Source organism: Stigmatopora argus, chromosome 14 (assembly GCF_051989625.1).
Source record: "Stigmatopora argus isolate UIUO_Sarg chromosome 14, RoL_Sarg_1.0, whole genome shotgun sequence".
Taxonomy (NCBI): Eukaryota; Metazoa; Chordata; class Actinopteri; order Syngnathiformes; family Syngnathidae; genus Stigmatopora; species Stigmatopora argus.
The window spans coordinates 15275513-15289687 of NC_135400.1; positions in this window are offsets into that span (position 1 = coordinate 15275513).

Here is a 14175-nt window from a genome sequence, read left to right on the forward strand (position 1 = left end):
GTCATTTTTTAATCCATTTTTTTCTGTGTTTTTAGTTCAAAAATCATTTTGTAAAATCTAAAAATATATAAAAATAGCTAAAAGAAACATTGTTTTAGATCTATAAAAAACGGAATATTCAGGGCTTTTAATCCAGTTCTTTTAATCCATTTATTAAAAAAAATCTAAATATTATCTAATGTGTTGAATATAGGCTGGATTTAAGATTCTTGTGTGGGTCGTAATCAAGGATATTTTCATGATTGGGCTGGAGTTTGGACATCCATAGTGGTTACTATGATTTAAAAAAAAAATAGATAGTGTTGGGGGCCATACATTTGTCTTAGAACTTTACCAAAAATGTGAGACAAAAGTAGGTGCAAAAATCAACCGCAATTTGCCAGGGTTCAGAAACCCAGACTATTCCACTGTTGCTTTGCTCCCAAGCCATAAAGAAGTCACCTTTCAAACCAGTTTGGTATGTCACACGAGTCCAATCAGCGAATTGCAGTCAGGTGCATCTGGTTTCTGCCCAACCCACGCTGATGCTTCAACTTTCTGTGCTGGACGGCTCGGACCAAAAAGCTGCACCCACCCACCCATACGGCCCTCCTTTAAATACGACAAATTCATCCCTATGGTTATTTGAGGACCATTCATTTCTCTTCAAACCACAGCAAAAATGAAGAGAAATTTTCCCCAAAACGGACGGACACGAAGCCATTCCCCCCCGAAAGCCCCTCAGCCACATCTGCAACGGTCTTCTCCCTCTAAGATCCCTCCCGATGACGACGGCGTCTTTGGAGTGTCCCGCGGCTACGGAGGCCGACATCAAGGCATGCAAAAAAAAAAAGTGCCCCCCCCTCCCCACGAAAAGGGGGCTCTCATCAGATAAACAAGATAAACAAGGCCCATTCCCAGCAGGCCCGATCAAAGCGGCCAAACGTTAACCCCGAGTAGGCAAAAATCAAAGACAGATGAGGTCACGTGGAAGCGCCAAAGCAAAAAAAAAAAAGACTTCCTTCCCTTCTGGAAAAGCCCGAAGGAGGATTTTGCGCGAACAAGTGCGCCGAGCGCACAAAACACGAGACGGGCTGCAGCGTTTGATGTGAAATGTCAATATACGTCAGCGTGCGCCGCCAGATTGGCAACAGATCTTAGCAGGGTGGGCGGGCGGCCACGTCTGTAATTGAAACGTTAGACGCGAGCTCACGCCCTTCGCTCGCGCTGGGCGCATTTTTTCCTGGCAGGTAAATAGAACCCGAGCGGCGGAGGCTCATTTTCCCCAAACCATCCTCCCTCTGAATCACCTCCTTTCTTCTACTGCCATTTTCCCAGACGCAAACAAGATATGATTCCAAATGAAGCAGGTGCTCATGCAAAGAATTCCTCAAAATTCTACGGCGAGTGACTTTAAGATCACATTTTGAGCACAAATCCATCCCAAAAAGCGAGAGAAAAGGCTTCGTCTTGAAATGAAATCCTCATTTTCTCAACCGCCTTGGCCCCGCCCACTCCAAAATCTTCCAACATGCTACCGTCGTTGCCTTCTGACCGTCCTGTCATTCTGTCAACATGTGATTGATGCTAGCTAGCGCAGCCATAGAAAGCTAATCGTTTAAGTTAATCTGGTTGTGATGTCACAACCAGAATTGCTGAAATACTTACAATACATAATAACAATTTGAACACAAAAAATAACCGAAAAGGCTTCATCGTGGAATGAGATCCTCATTTTCTGAACCGCCTTGGCCCCGCCCACTTCCAAATCTTCTAACAGCGGTTGATTTTTGCTAACATGCTACTGCTGTTGCCTTCTGACCGTCCTGTCATTCTGTCAACATGTGATTGATGCTAGCTAGCGCAGGCATAGAAAGGTAATCGCTTAAGTTAATCTGGTTGTGATGTCACAACCAGAATTGCGGAAATAAAAGTGGGCTTTATGCTTTGGTTTTGGATGGAATGACTGTGAAATAGTTTTAAAAATCGAATTCCAATTCCAAAATTCTACTGTGTGCGACTTTGAAACGATAGATCACATTTTGAGCACAAATCCATCCCCCAAAAAGTGACCAAAAAAGGCTTCATCGTGAAATGAGATCCTCATTTTCTCAACCACCTTGGCCCCGCCCACTCCCAAATCTTTTACCAGCGGTTGCTTTTTGCTAACATACTATTGTCGTTGCCCTCTGACCGTCTTGTCATTCTGTCAACATGTGATTGATGCTAGCTTGTGCAGTCATAGAAAGCTAATCGCTTAAGCTAATCTGGTTGTGATGTCACAACCAGAATTGCTGAAAAAAGTGGGTTGGGTGCTTTGGTTTTGGATGGAATGACTGTGAAATGGTAAAAAAAATAGCCAGATTTGAGTAACAAATTATTTTTGTACGTGACTTTTCTTTAGCACGTCTCTCTGTCAAATTTGGTTAATTTCGGCAAAAATGGCGTTTGATTTCGTCTGATTGGGCGCGACAACCGTGAAAAACCAGCCAAGTTTCTTTGGCGTCGGCGTGCCGAATTCCAACACGCGTCGTCTTTTCGCGTCGTCTGACGAGCGGGGCCACCCGATCAGCCCGTCCACTTTCGGGTCGCGGCTCGGGCGGAGGCTCCGCCCCCATCTCTCTCCTTCACGCCGTCCCGGGGAAGGACGGCATGGGTGTCCTCTTCTGTCATTCCTCAAATTGCCAAATTCTGTTATTAATTATACATCTTAAGTGTCTTTGAAGAAGGCCGCACGCCATCTTTCATGTCTGGCGCCCACGAAAAAAGCCTTCAGAAGTGGCGTTAATTGGGCCGAGCCGTCCCCGGCGAGCAGGTTAGAACTTTTTGTGTCGTCGTCGTTATTATGATTATTGTTCTTCTGCCTGGGGATTCTTTCTTTTGGTCTTTTTCCCGGCCGGTGTCTGACGCCAGCGCGCCTTCGTCGTCGTGTCAAAAAGCCGCTTTGGAAGCAGAAGGGTTCTTGTCGTGGAACTCCGGAGCGCTACTTTGAGGGAGAAAAACCACCGAACCGCAGATAATTCTTTGCAGTCCGCCGCCTGTCGTCGCATTTTCACTTTGCGCAAGACACTCGGAAAGGAAGCGCCGTGGGGTCCCCCGCGGAGGCCGGGAAGGCGGAGCCTAAAGCGCCGGAGGACTCGGCGAGACGTCTCGGAGGGGAAGGCGCCGTGGCGGACAAACAAAGACGGACGTGAGACGGATGGCTCTTTGTCGAAGGCTTTTAACTTGCGATTCCCGGGCCGGTCCAAGCTGAGCGTTTAATTACAGAACGGGCCTCGTCTGGAAATTGCGCTTGCGCTGGAGAACTTTGAAGCAAATATATCCTTTGTCCCGTTTCTTGGGCTCTATTGTGGCTCTTTGGGAAATCTGCTTCCGATTCGTGGGGGGCGGGGCATCTATCGCCTCTTCTCCTTTTCGAGACTCCTTCAGTTTCCTTTATTTTCCGAGTTTCCATGTCATTCTTCTTGACTTCCCTTTCGCCAAAGTTTGACCCCGTCATTTCTTTTTTTGGGCATCCTTGGCTTCAAAAAAATGAGTCTGCCAGCTCTCCTCTTTGCGTTTATTAGCGCCGCGGCACATGTTCCATACATCTCCGTCACGGCGCGGACTTGTTTACGACGCCCGAAACGCTTTGCGTGTGAGCCAAAGTAATATTTGTCTCCCCGCGGGCCATGCGATGCGATACGATGATGCCAGAGCCGTCGCCTTTGACGCTTTAACAATTGTTTTATTTGCACCTGTGCAAGTGACGCCGCGTATTCCTCTTTTCTGCCGGGTGAGTAGACTTGGCTAGCGTGCCGTTCATTGTCGTTCATTCATTCATTTTCTGAAGGGTGGCGGGGGGTGCTGGAGCCTATCCCGGCTAATTACGGGCAGTGGCGGCCCGTGTGCGGTCGATTGGTCGCCGTCTTTTGGTGGCCGGTCTTTTGGTGGCCGATCTTTTGGTCGCTGTCTTTTGGTCGCCCCGACCGCGACAATGGGCGACCAAAAGGCCGGCGACCAAAAGACCGGCGACCAAAAGACCGGCGACCAAAAGACCGACGACCAAAAGACCGGCGACAAAACAAGGTAAAACAACACGGTCTACGCATGAATAAAAGCCAACAATGGCCATGAGCAGTTTCACTGAGCCCACGTGTGAGTGTATAAGAGTTTGTATGTACATGCGTTGTCCCTTTAAGAAGCTACGTCCGTCAGGGTCTTAACAAGTTCTCCAACAAAAAACAATAAAAGTCTGGGAAATTTAGAGCTTTTCTTTAGCCTAATAATTACTAGGGCATTAAGTATGACTAAATAGTAATTCACAGTTTGTATTTAGGGAAATTAAGCAACAATTTGAAATTGTAATTATCACTTACCTTCCGGGCGACCAAAAGACCGGCAACCAAAAGATCGGCGACCAATCGACCGTGTACCGTGGCGGCCAGCCAATCGCAAGACACGAGGAGACAGGACAATCAATCATGGGTAGGGGCAATTTAGAGTGTTCGATTAGCTTAGCTTAATGGATGTTTTGGCGATGTGGGATGAAACCGGAGTACCCGCAGAAAACCCACGCAAGCCCAGAGAGAACATGCAAAGCCTACTGTGTACAGTGATGGCCGACCTGGGATCGAACTCACGACCCCAAAACTGCGAGGCCGACGCGCTAACCAGGCCGTACGTGGCATTGTGTGCTTCTTTATTCTTATGTATTACTACATTGTATTATTATTCAAACTCTAAACTCATCTGGATATATGTATACATTTTTTTTCCTCCCGATTCTTCGACGCGACGTTTTTCTGAAGAGAAAGCGAAACAAAAAAAGGATCAAAATGGCGCTTTAACTTTCGAAAGCCCGCGTTCCAAGCACAGCAGGTTATTGTACGGGGAAGAGGATTTATTCACGGCACCCCCGGGCTATTTTCATTAAAGACCCTCGTAAATCTCCGTAGACGACGAACGGATAAATGCGCGACCCCGCCGAGTTGTCGTCGCGCGCCGCTTTTGCACGAGAAGGCCACATCGTGTTGGACTTTTCATTTTTTACGAGAGGGCCGCGAAAGCGCCGTTCGGGTGGGGTGGAGCCCGTCGTTTGATCGCTCCGAAGCCGGACGATTTACGACGCGAGCCAACACCTCCGCCGGATCCCGGCCAAACGTCACCTGTGCTCGCCGCGAGGAACGGAGAAGCTCTGTTTACAAGCGGCGTTGGCCTTGGCAGGGAGGGGCGGAGCCTAGCCTGGCCTGGCGCAGATGCCGCATCTTTACTCATGAGCTAATCGTGAGGAAATCGTTAAAGCGGCGTCAGACGGCCACGTACGACACGAAGGAATGAGGACAAATAGCATTGACGTCCCGCCGGCTGTTTTTCATTTGCGGCCGTCGTGTCGTCATGACCTTTCGCGATGATTCACCTGAGGCCCGTCGACTTGTTTCCAAAACCAAGTTGTTGTCGTAGTAGCCCATCTTCATACGTCCGTTCCGTGAACCAATCGGTGCGTCCAAACGATTGGCATCGTTGGCAAACATCCCAAATTTGCCACCCGCTCTCGTTTTCTACTCAAAACGTGCGCGACATCGCCATCTGCCGATATCGTACTGTTTTAATGTCGGTTCACAAACTCCCAAAAATGGAAGCCTAGAAACAGCCATGTCATCGGGAACCATTTTGACAGAGAGCCATAAACAATTCATTCTTTTAAATGTCATACTTAAAAAAAATTAAGTCAAAATACGTAATAATGTGTGTATTTCTTGGGGTCATTTCACCACTTAAATCCCAAAAATTCTCAGAATTCTTTTGACAATGTGGTTACGCTAATGCTAATCAATGAGTCTCAATGGGATGCGCTGGAGTATAATGAAAAAATTCAAATATTCAATGTCTTGGGCTAAAGTTTGAAGGCAGCGAGCGGTTGTGATGCTTTTTTATGAATTTAGCGCTTGAGCACCTTCTGCTCTTTTGAATTGTTTGCATATGCGAAGATGTCTGTTCTGGGTTATTCCTCAAAAGCACCAGGAATCTCATTTTGGGTGGACAATTTGGCAATATTCCAAGAGAAGGGCACAAAAGGCAATATTTTCTCTTGTCTTTGTGCTTTGAAATTTCAGACAAGCAGGTGTTTGTTTCCATTGTTGTTTTTCTTGGATTCGCTACACCGCAACTTCTTTTGATCCTCACTTCATCTTTTCATCATTTTTGATTGAAGACTAAATACATAATATTAGATTTCCTGGACAAAAGCAGACTGATTAAGTTGAATTCATTAAAAGAACATGTTTGCAAACATCCGCTTTTGTTTTGGGATTCGCGGAACGATGGTGGAATAGTCACGTAATATGCCAACTTTTCTCATCTCTGCTTTTTATATTTTCATGCACATCCTAAATTATTGAGTCCAGAGTACTGTATTTTTTGACCTATAACTCACACAAAGTAGAAAAGTGTAAATATAAGTTGGGCTGAAGTTGCATTTTTATTTGATTAGAAACCTACAGCTAACATACGTTAAAGTAACAATAAAAATGAAGAACTATTTGCTAAATAGGCTGTTAACGTAAGACCCTTTTTATATAAGGAGAGCCTAAAAAACAACATAACGTGCCTTACGACGTTCTAAATGAGAAAAAAAAACTGTCGCCCACAAAAAAGTGTGACTTATAGTCTGTAAAATACGCTAGTATAACAGTCGATAACATGATTTATTGGTACGATGTGTGATTAATTATATAAAAAAAAACATCTGTGAAGAGATTTAGGCGTGAATTTATTTTAAACAATGCTGAAAAACCCATTAGTCCGCTTGTTTTTATATATTAGCATTTCAAAAGTGTGTTCGGCACCCCCGGTGGTGAATATTGACGTTAGGTTGAAAGTGGCAGGCAACAGCCGGAGAGTCTCCGGCACCCCGAAAACCAGGATGCATCCTGACATATTCTAACAAAGTCCCAACGTATCTTAGCGGCTAGTTTAATGACGCTAACAATTAGCATGTCGCCAAAAGTCAAGCTAGCATTGGAATGGCCAGACATCGCGATGCTAAAATGCTAGCAAGAATGCGGACGGCATTTGCGTTCCTCTCGGGCTTGAGCTTCTTTCGACGGCCGCCATTCCGAGGTGACGCTCGCTGGAAGAATAATTAAGGGCGGCCATGACAAAAGCGCGGGGCAAATTACAAGGCGCGCTCGCTATTCTGAGCCACACCGTTCCGACACGGACTCGGTCCGGCGGTTCTCCTCCTTAAGAAGACGAGCCGCGGTTTGGTGGCGTCTCGCTTTGCGCTCCACGTGACGTTCCGCGCCGGTTTCCGGCGAGGCGGAGCGGGAGCGACCTCCGCTCCTCCGGCTTTGCCCGTAATGGCTCGGTGACACGAGAGCGCGGTTTAGCCGCTGTTTACATTTGTTTACCTTCGCCTGATGGCTTGGATATTTGCACATGCCATCTGGACATGTGGACTAAATATTTCAAAGAGAAAAGAACACGGACGGAAGGACGGAGGGGGGAGGAAAAAAAAGCGGCGGTCGGCCTGCTCGTAAAAGCGTCTCGTCGCCGACGGCTGTGTTAAATGTCAAATTGGCCATTCCTGTCAAAAGATCTTTTTCTTTGTCTTCTCCGCTAGTGAGGCTAGCCAGAGGAAGCCAAATGTTTCCGGTGCTCGCGAGTAGAAGTTGTTGGATAACAATTTTCGCGTCGTTGACAGACGTCCAATCGATGTGGTTGGAGAAGGGTCGGCAGTAAGCTCGTTTAGGGAAAGCCATCAGTTGCTTTAGCACATTTTCTTGTCATTGGATATGTCCTCACTCCTCGTACTCATCTTCTGCTTATCTGTGGTAAGGGAAGCCCCGCCCAGACTTCCCTCCCCCCAGCCACTTCATTCATCTCTTCCGGGAGGATCCCAAGGTGGAAGACATGGTGTCTTGGGTCTTCCCCGCGCCCTCCTCCACCTGGAACAGGCATCCTAATCCGATGCCCGAGCCAACTCATCTACTCCGAGGCCCTCCCGCCCGGCTGACCCAACTTCTCATTCCTTTAAGCCGTGACCGGACGTTTGGTCGCCCGGACGTTTGGTCGCCCGGACGTTTGGTCGCCCGGACGTTTGGTCGCCCGGACGTTTGGTCACCCGGACGTTTGGTCGCCCGGACGTTTGGTCGCCCAGACGTTTGGTCGCCGGACGTCTGGTCGCCGGACGTCTGGTTGCCCGGGTGAATATAATTTTGAGAGCTGGTTTCAACAGTAGATATTTAGATATTAAACTCTCTCTCATGAATATAATTTTGGGAGCTGGTTTCAACAGTAAACTCTGTCATGTTGTCAAACGTCCGGTGACCAAACGTCCGGGCGACCAAACGTCCGGGCGACCAAACGTCCGGGCGACCAAACGTCCGGGCGACCAAACGTCCGGGCGACCAAACGTCCGGGCGACCAAACGTCCGGGTGACCAAACGTCCGGGCGACCAAACGTCCGAGTACCCCTTTAAGCCCCTCCCGGCCATTTTACTTCATGGCCTCAGCAATTAGAAGAAGAAAGCGAGTGAGACCTGGAGCCCTCCCTCCAGGCGCTCTGATCAAAATTGGGATGATTTTTTAAAATATTTTTTTATTGTTTTTGGCCCGTCCCTACAGTCTGTAAAGTTTAAACCAACATTAGAGTCCCCCTCTTTGACGTTCACACGGTCTTTTTTGGCTTCCCATCAAGGATCCGTCCATCTCTAGCGCTCTCGGGCCCCGGACGCAAAGACCAGGCGCCGGCCTTGCACTTCAAAGCCCCGGGACGGACGGTCCTCCCAAAGCGGGGTAACCGCCGGCCAGGGATGAGCCCTAAAACGGGGAGGGTACCTTTTTTTTGAAAAATCCCATCCCACAAAGATCACAGGACGCCAGTCCGTTGCCGTGCGCTACAACAAGAAGTACAAACGGGCGGCGTGGTCTTTATTGGCCGCCGGCTGGCGAAACCCGAAACCGTGTCAAACATAATGGAAAATATTTGAGGTCTTCTTTTATTAACCGAGAGCGCCTTTGATGTTTGACGTCTTTATTTGTTTTAGAAGAAGAAAGGGAAGGGGGCAACGTGGCACGCAAGCCAACCAGCCAGCCAGCGCACCCCAAAAAAAAAACAAGAAAAGAAAAGCCGCTCGCTCATTCTACAAAATCAATTAAACATAAGTATTGGCCGCATCAAAGAGCGGACGAGAACCATCAAAGTCGGGGGCTGGTTTGGTCGGAGCGCTAACCGCTTCCCGCTACCGTGTCGACCCGCTCGTGTCGCCGGGGAACTTTTTTTTCCCAACCGAGCGCTGCATTTCGAAGCGTCTGCTCGTGGCAAAGTAACCGGCGGGGTAAAAATGCCTCACAAAAGCTTAAACGTTTCACTAAATATTTACTAATTGAAAGTGTGCAAACTGTCCACTCAAATCTATGTCGTTTGTTGGGTGTTCCCGTTTACAAAAAAAAACATTGGCTGTTTTTTTTTGTGCGGGAAACGCCGCTCCAAGAGAGCATTGCGGCAATCAAAGAGGCAAAGTGCTCCAACGTCCTCGCGCCTGATTGGCTCCCGGACGGAGACACGGACAAAATTTCAAAGCCACTTCAAATGGTCCAAACGGACCGGACCTCTTTGGGCCTCAAGGGCAGCCAAGGACCAAACCCGTCAAACACCACGCCCGTAAACGTCAGAAGATAAGTCACGTGGAGGGAGCAGCCAATGGGATTCCCACGCTCATCAAAAGGGCGGAATAATCCACAATATGGCCTCCACGCAGAGCCCCCCCATTTCCAGTCGCCATCCCCTATGGACCTCCTCCTCTTCGTCCTCCTTCTCCTTCTTCTTCTGGCATATAAAAACGCACATAGGGCGACAGTTGGTGCCCCCGCGGAGAAGAAAAGGAGAGCTTTGAAGAGATTGACCCCTTGGGAACAATAAAATGCCACCATCAAACGCTTGGCCGACCCCCCGGCCCCCCTCCCGCTATCTTCACTCGCCACTTGTCTCAAAAAATGCGAGAATATCGGCCTTCACGAGGCTCGAAAGCGGATATTTTCCGGCCTACGTCTCAATTAGCGTTCCTGAAAAGTTAGCATCCATATTAGCATGGAAGCTGCCGACTCCGAACAGATTGGGCGACGGGCGCCGTCATTGGGATCCAAACGCATTGGACAGCTGGGCCTTTTGCGGGGCTCTTTAAATAAGGAAATGAAGGAGAAAGTTCTCCTTGAGTGAGAATTGCTTCTCCACCTGTCCTCCAGATGTGAGGGTGCTCACGTTGATGGAATTTGGGCCCATTCAACAAGACTTTTATTCTCACAACAAAGCCATGAAAGACATTTTGACTCGTCGCCCGCCAATCAGGAAATGGCAATATAACCTTTAATAATTGTTAGTTTACAAAATAGCTGGTAAGAGATTTCTACCAACCCAGGAGAAAAAGTACATTTTCTTTAGAGTAGTACTACCATATTAGCAATATTCAAAGAAAAGGGTGCACTCGGTCTATAAGAATAATTTAATAATTTAGTTAGTTCCCCCAATATTGTTATTATATGTATTTAACCATTTTTGGGGGGGAAAGCCACAGAATGACATTTGTACAAACAACAATAACACTGTTGAAAATGTCAATAAAAGCCAATATTTCCAGGATGTTGGCAAAATCACCATTGCCAGACATGTTTACTATTTTAGCCAATCAAATGCCAGTATTTCATTTAGTCCCGCATTGTCGTACGCCAGGGGTGTCCGACTCGGGTTGGTTCGCGGGCCGCGTTAACGTCAACTCAATTTCACCATTTTAGATATAATATTTAGGTATTTTTTTTATAAATGGATTAAAAGCCCTGAATATTCAGTTTTTTATAGATCTAAAACAATGTTTATTTTAGCCTTTTTTATATATATTTTTAGATTTTACAAAATGATTTTTGAACTAAAAACACAGATGAAATTGATTTAAAAATGACAATTATTGATTTAAAAGGGGGGAAATCAGGAAATTTAATATACATTTATACTCTTCATTTTAATTTGATCCTAAAACAGAAAGTCGGCACTCATGATTTACTTTCCCGGGCCACACAAAATGATGCGGCGGACCAGATTTGGCCCCCGGGCCGCCACTTTGACACCTGTGTCGTACGCCATCCAGGAAGTCCAGTGGGATTCCCACAGGGAGACAGATTCCAGAACTCAAGTGTGTTTTTGCTTATCCAACGTTGACATATTCCAGCGCTTCGGCGCCTCTTTTTTTGTGTTTAAACATCATTTCCGTCATCCCTATATTTGTGATTCGCAAGCACTTTTCACATGGTCATTTGTGCTAGCTAGCTAGCCAGCGCTCGTCTTTTCCTTTTCTGAAGAACTCCGGCTGACAAGTGTTCCAATCGACTATTATCGCCTTCAAAGCCATAAAGCAGTCGCGTCAACTGTCACACGCGTGAAATAAAATCAACCGCTAACGTAACGTAAAACCCTCCAACGCAACGCGCTCGTGCTAACTTGTGATTCAAAGTGACAAGTGCGTGGCAGGGAGCCAGTTGGCGGCTAGCCAGTTAGCGTGAGAAGCTAACGTAGCCGCTGCGGTGCCCCTTCTCATCAAATATTACAAACAGATGGACACATATGCGAGGGACTCTGAGCAAAGTCTTTTGTTTGGAAAAACGTCGCTCGACAAAAATATTGATGCGTTCGCGACGACCAATCGTAAGCGGCCCGTCTCGTTCGCCCGCTCTGAACCATAAAGTCGTTTTCTTGTTCGTTGAACTTGTTAAAATGCCCAAAAAGAGGGAAATGATGAGTTAAGGAATGAATGAAATGAACTTGAGTTGATGCCCAGGCAGCCATTTTAGGACAGTATTGCAATAACTCACTGTAAATGCAGTAAATGACTGTAAATGTGACGAGTGCGCGATATATGCTAACGTGCGTGTCAGAGGGTGAAAAGACAGCGGCGATGATGATTTAAGTTTCCTCTCGAGGAGAAAAAAAGAAAAAAAAAGTCGACTCATCGGAGGCCTGGACGAGCCCACGGAAAGTAATCAAGTAGCGCCGTGATGTCACGCCGCCTGTCAGACGCTTGGCTAGCGACGCCGCTCAATGAAAGCGGGAAGCAAGAAAGCTACCGCTGATTATTTTCATCGCCGGAGCTTTGTCCTTAAAATGGCCGTTCGCAAATTGTCCAAGCGTAGCGCACCAGAGGTGACCAATTTTTAATCATTTGTTTTTCTTCTTTCTGACCATTTACCACCTGTTATGCTTTAGTTATCTGGAAAAAACAACGCTACACTCACAGATGCGTATTAATTTAGTCGTCCTCTATTTATTTTGGTTGTCCTTTGGTACGAGCGTGAACGTTTTTTTTGTCCCATTGCCCCCCGCCATGGGCCGGCAACCCGTTTGGGGTGAACCCCGCTCTCTTGCTCCAGCACCCCTGGCGAGCCTGATGTAACTAAGCGTTGAAAATGAATGTATTTTTCTTGAATTCAAGAAACGCCACCTGGCACCTTTACGGTACGTCTTATACTCGGGTGCGTCTTGATAAATACAGTCTAGGACACAAGTGTCAAAGTGGCGGCCCGGGGGCCAAACCTGGCCCGCTGCATCATTTTGTGTGGCCCGGGAAAGTAAATCATGAGTGCCGACTTTCTGTTTTAGGATCAAATTAAAATGAAGAGTATAGATGTATATTAAATTTCCTGATGTTCCCCCTTTTAAATCAATAATTGTCATTTTTTAATCGATTTTTTCCGTGTTTTTAGTTAAAAAATCATTGACGTGATCACCCACATGAAATCGAGTTGACGTTAACCAACCCGAGTCTGACACCCCTGGTCTAGGAAATAGTGTGGGAGAGGGGGGCCTGTTTTCAGCCTGTTTAGCAGGTTGCCGAATGATGTTTATCCATTTTTCATCCCCGGCGCATCCGTCCGCCAACAACAAACAGCTGAGCGCGGCGAGTCCTACCTCATGCAAGCTGTCCGCTCTTGAAAGACTCGTACTTTCGGGGTTTGGGAATTGGGCGCGGAGGGGGGCTTGGGGGGCATCATCTGCAACCAATAGATGGTCCCCTCTTACGAAATGGGGGCCTGCTCCGCAGATGTCTGGTGCCTGGCTTACTCTCTTTGGGTCCAAAGCCGGTTGCACGGAGATCTTAGATGGCACCAGCTGATGGGCCTAAGTGGGGATGGAGGTCATGGTCTAAAGGTCTAATTTCGGGGGCCATGTGGCCGGCTCGATGGATGAAAGGGGCGCTAATCTGGCTACGCCTTTGTTTTCCCGACCGTTAGCTAGCCAAGTTCATTCCATCATTCACTGAGAAAGAACTTTCTAAATTGAGCAATTAATGAGTTCTCAAAGGTTCCTTCTCCCATCATTCCATGCTCTTCTCGCTTCCGATTGGCTTTGAACGACGGTTTGTTGTTTCAGGACGAAGCAAGTGGATTTAGAAGAAGCGCTCACCGGCTCGGTGCTGCTTTTGTTTTGTGTGTCTTTGTGGCCCCCGATGGCAAAGGATTTCAAGGAACTCCCCCGTGAAACATAAATTCTTCACGGACGAGGATCTGGCCTTTGTTCTCCCACGGAGGACCTCCACCTGTTTCTGATGATTTGAGCCAGAGAGCCCGTCCCTTTCCAGAGGCCCGGCTCTTTGATGTAACTCGACCCAGCGGCTGGGAGCCGGACCGACCCGCCGCGACAACGGCGAGCGAGCGGAACCGATGGCCGTCCGCGGCGGTTTGAGCGGTAAAAGGCGCGCGTGCGACGGATTGCAGATGAAAGACTTTGGCCGGGGGGGGTAAGGGGGTCCATTCCTTGAGGGACTGCCTTTGCAACAGCTGGGTCATTTTCAAATGACCTCATTCCAGGACCAATCCCCGCCCGCTCGTCCACTTATGTCGGGAGGCGCTCTTTTCAAAGAGAATGCAAATTTGACAACATTCTCGCTGGGAAAGTCAACTTGCCAAAATGGCTACTGTGCAATTTGGGACCGCCCCAGGCCGTTCGCTCTCTATTCCCGAAGCGCTTCAATACGGCCCGAGATTTTCTTTATTCCCATCTCATGCGTATGCTAGCCTGTGAGCTAAACTATGGAGAGAGCTGGGTCCCGAACGCACCAATAGGAGCGTATTGTCGGGCTGATGTTAACTATAGCGCTGCTTTATTATTTTAAATTTTTCATTATACTCCTGCGAATGCATGCTACTCCCATTGATACTCATTGATTA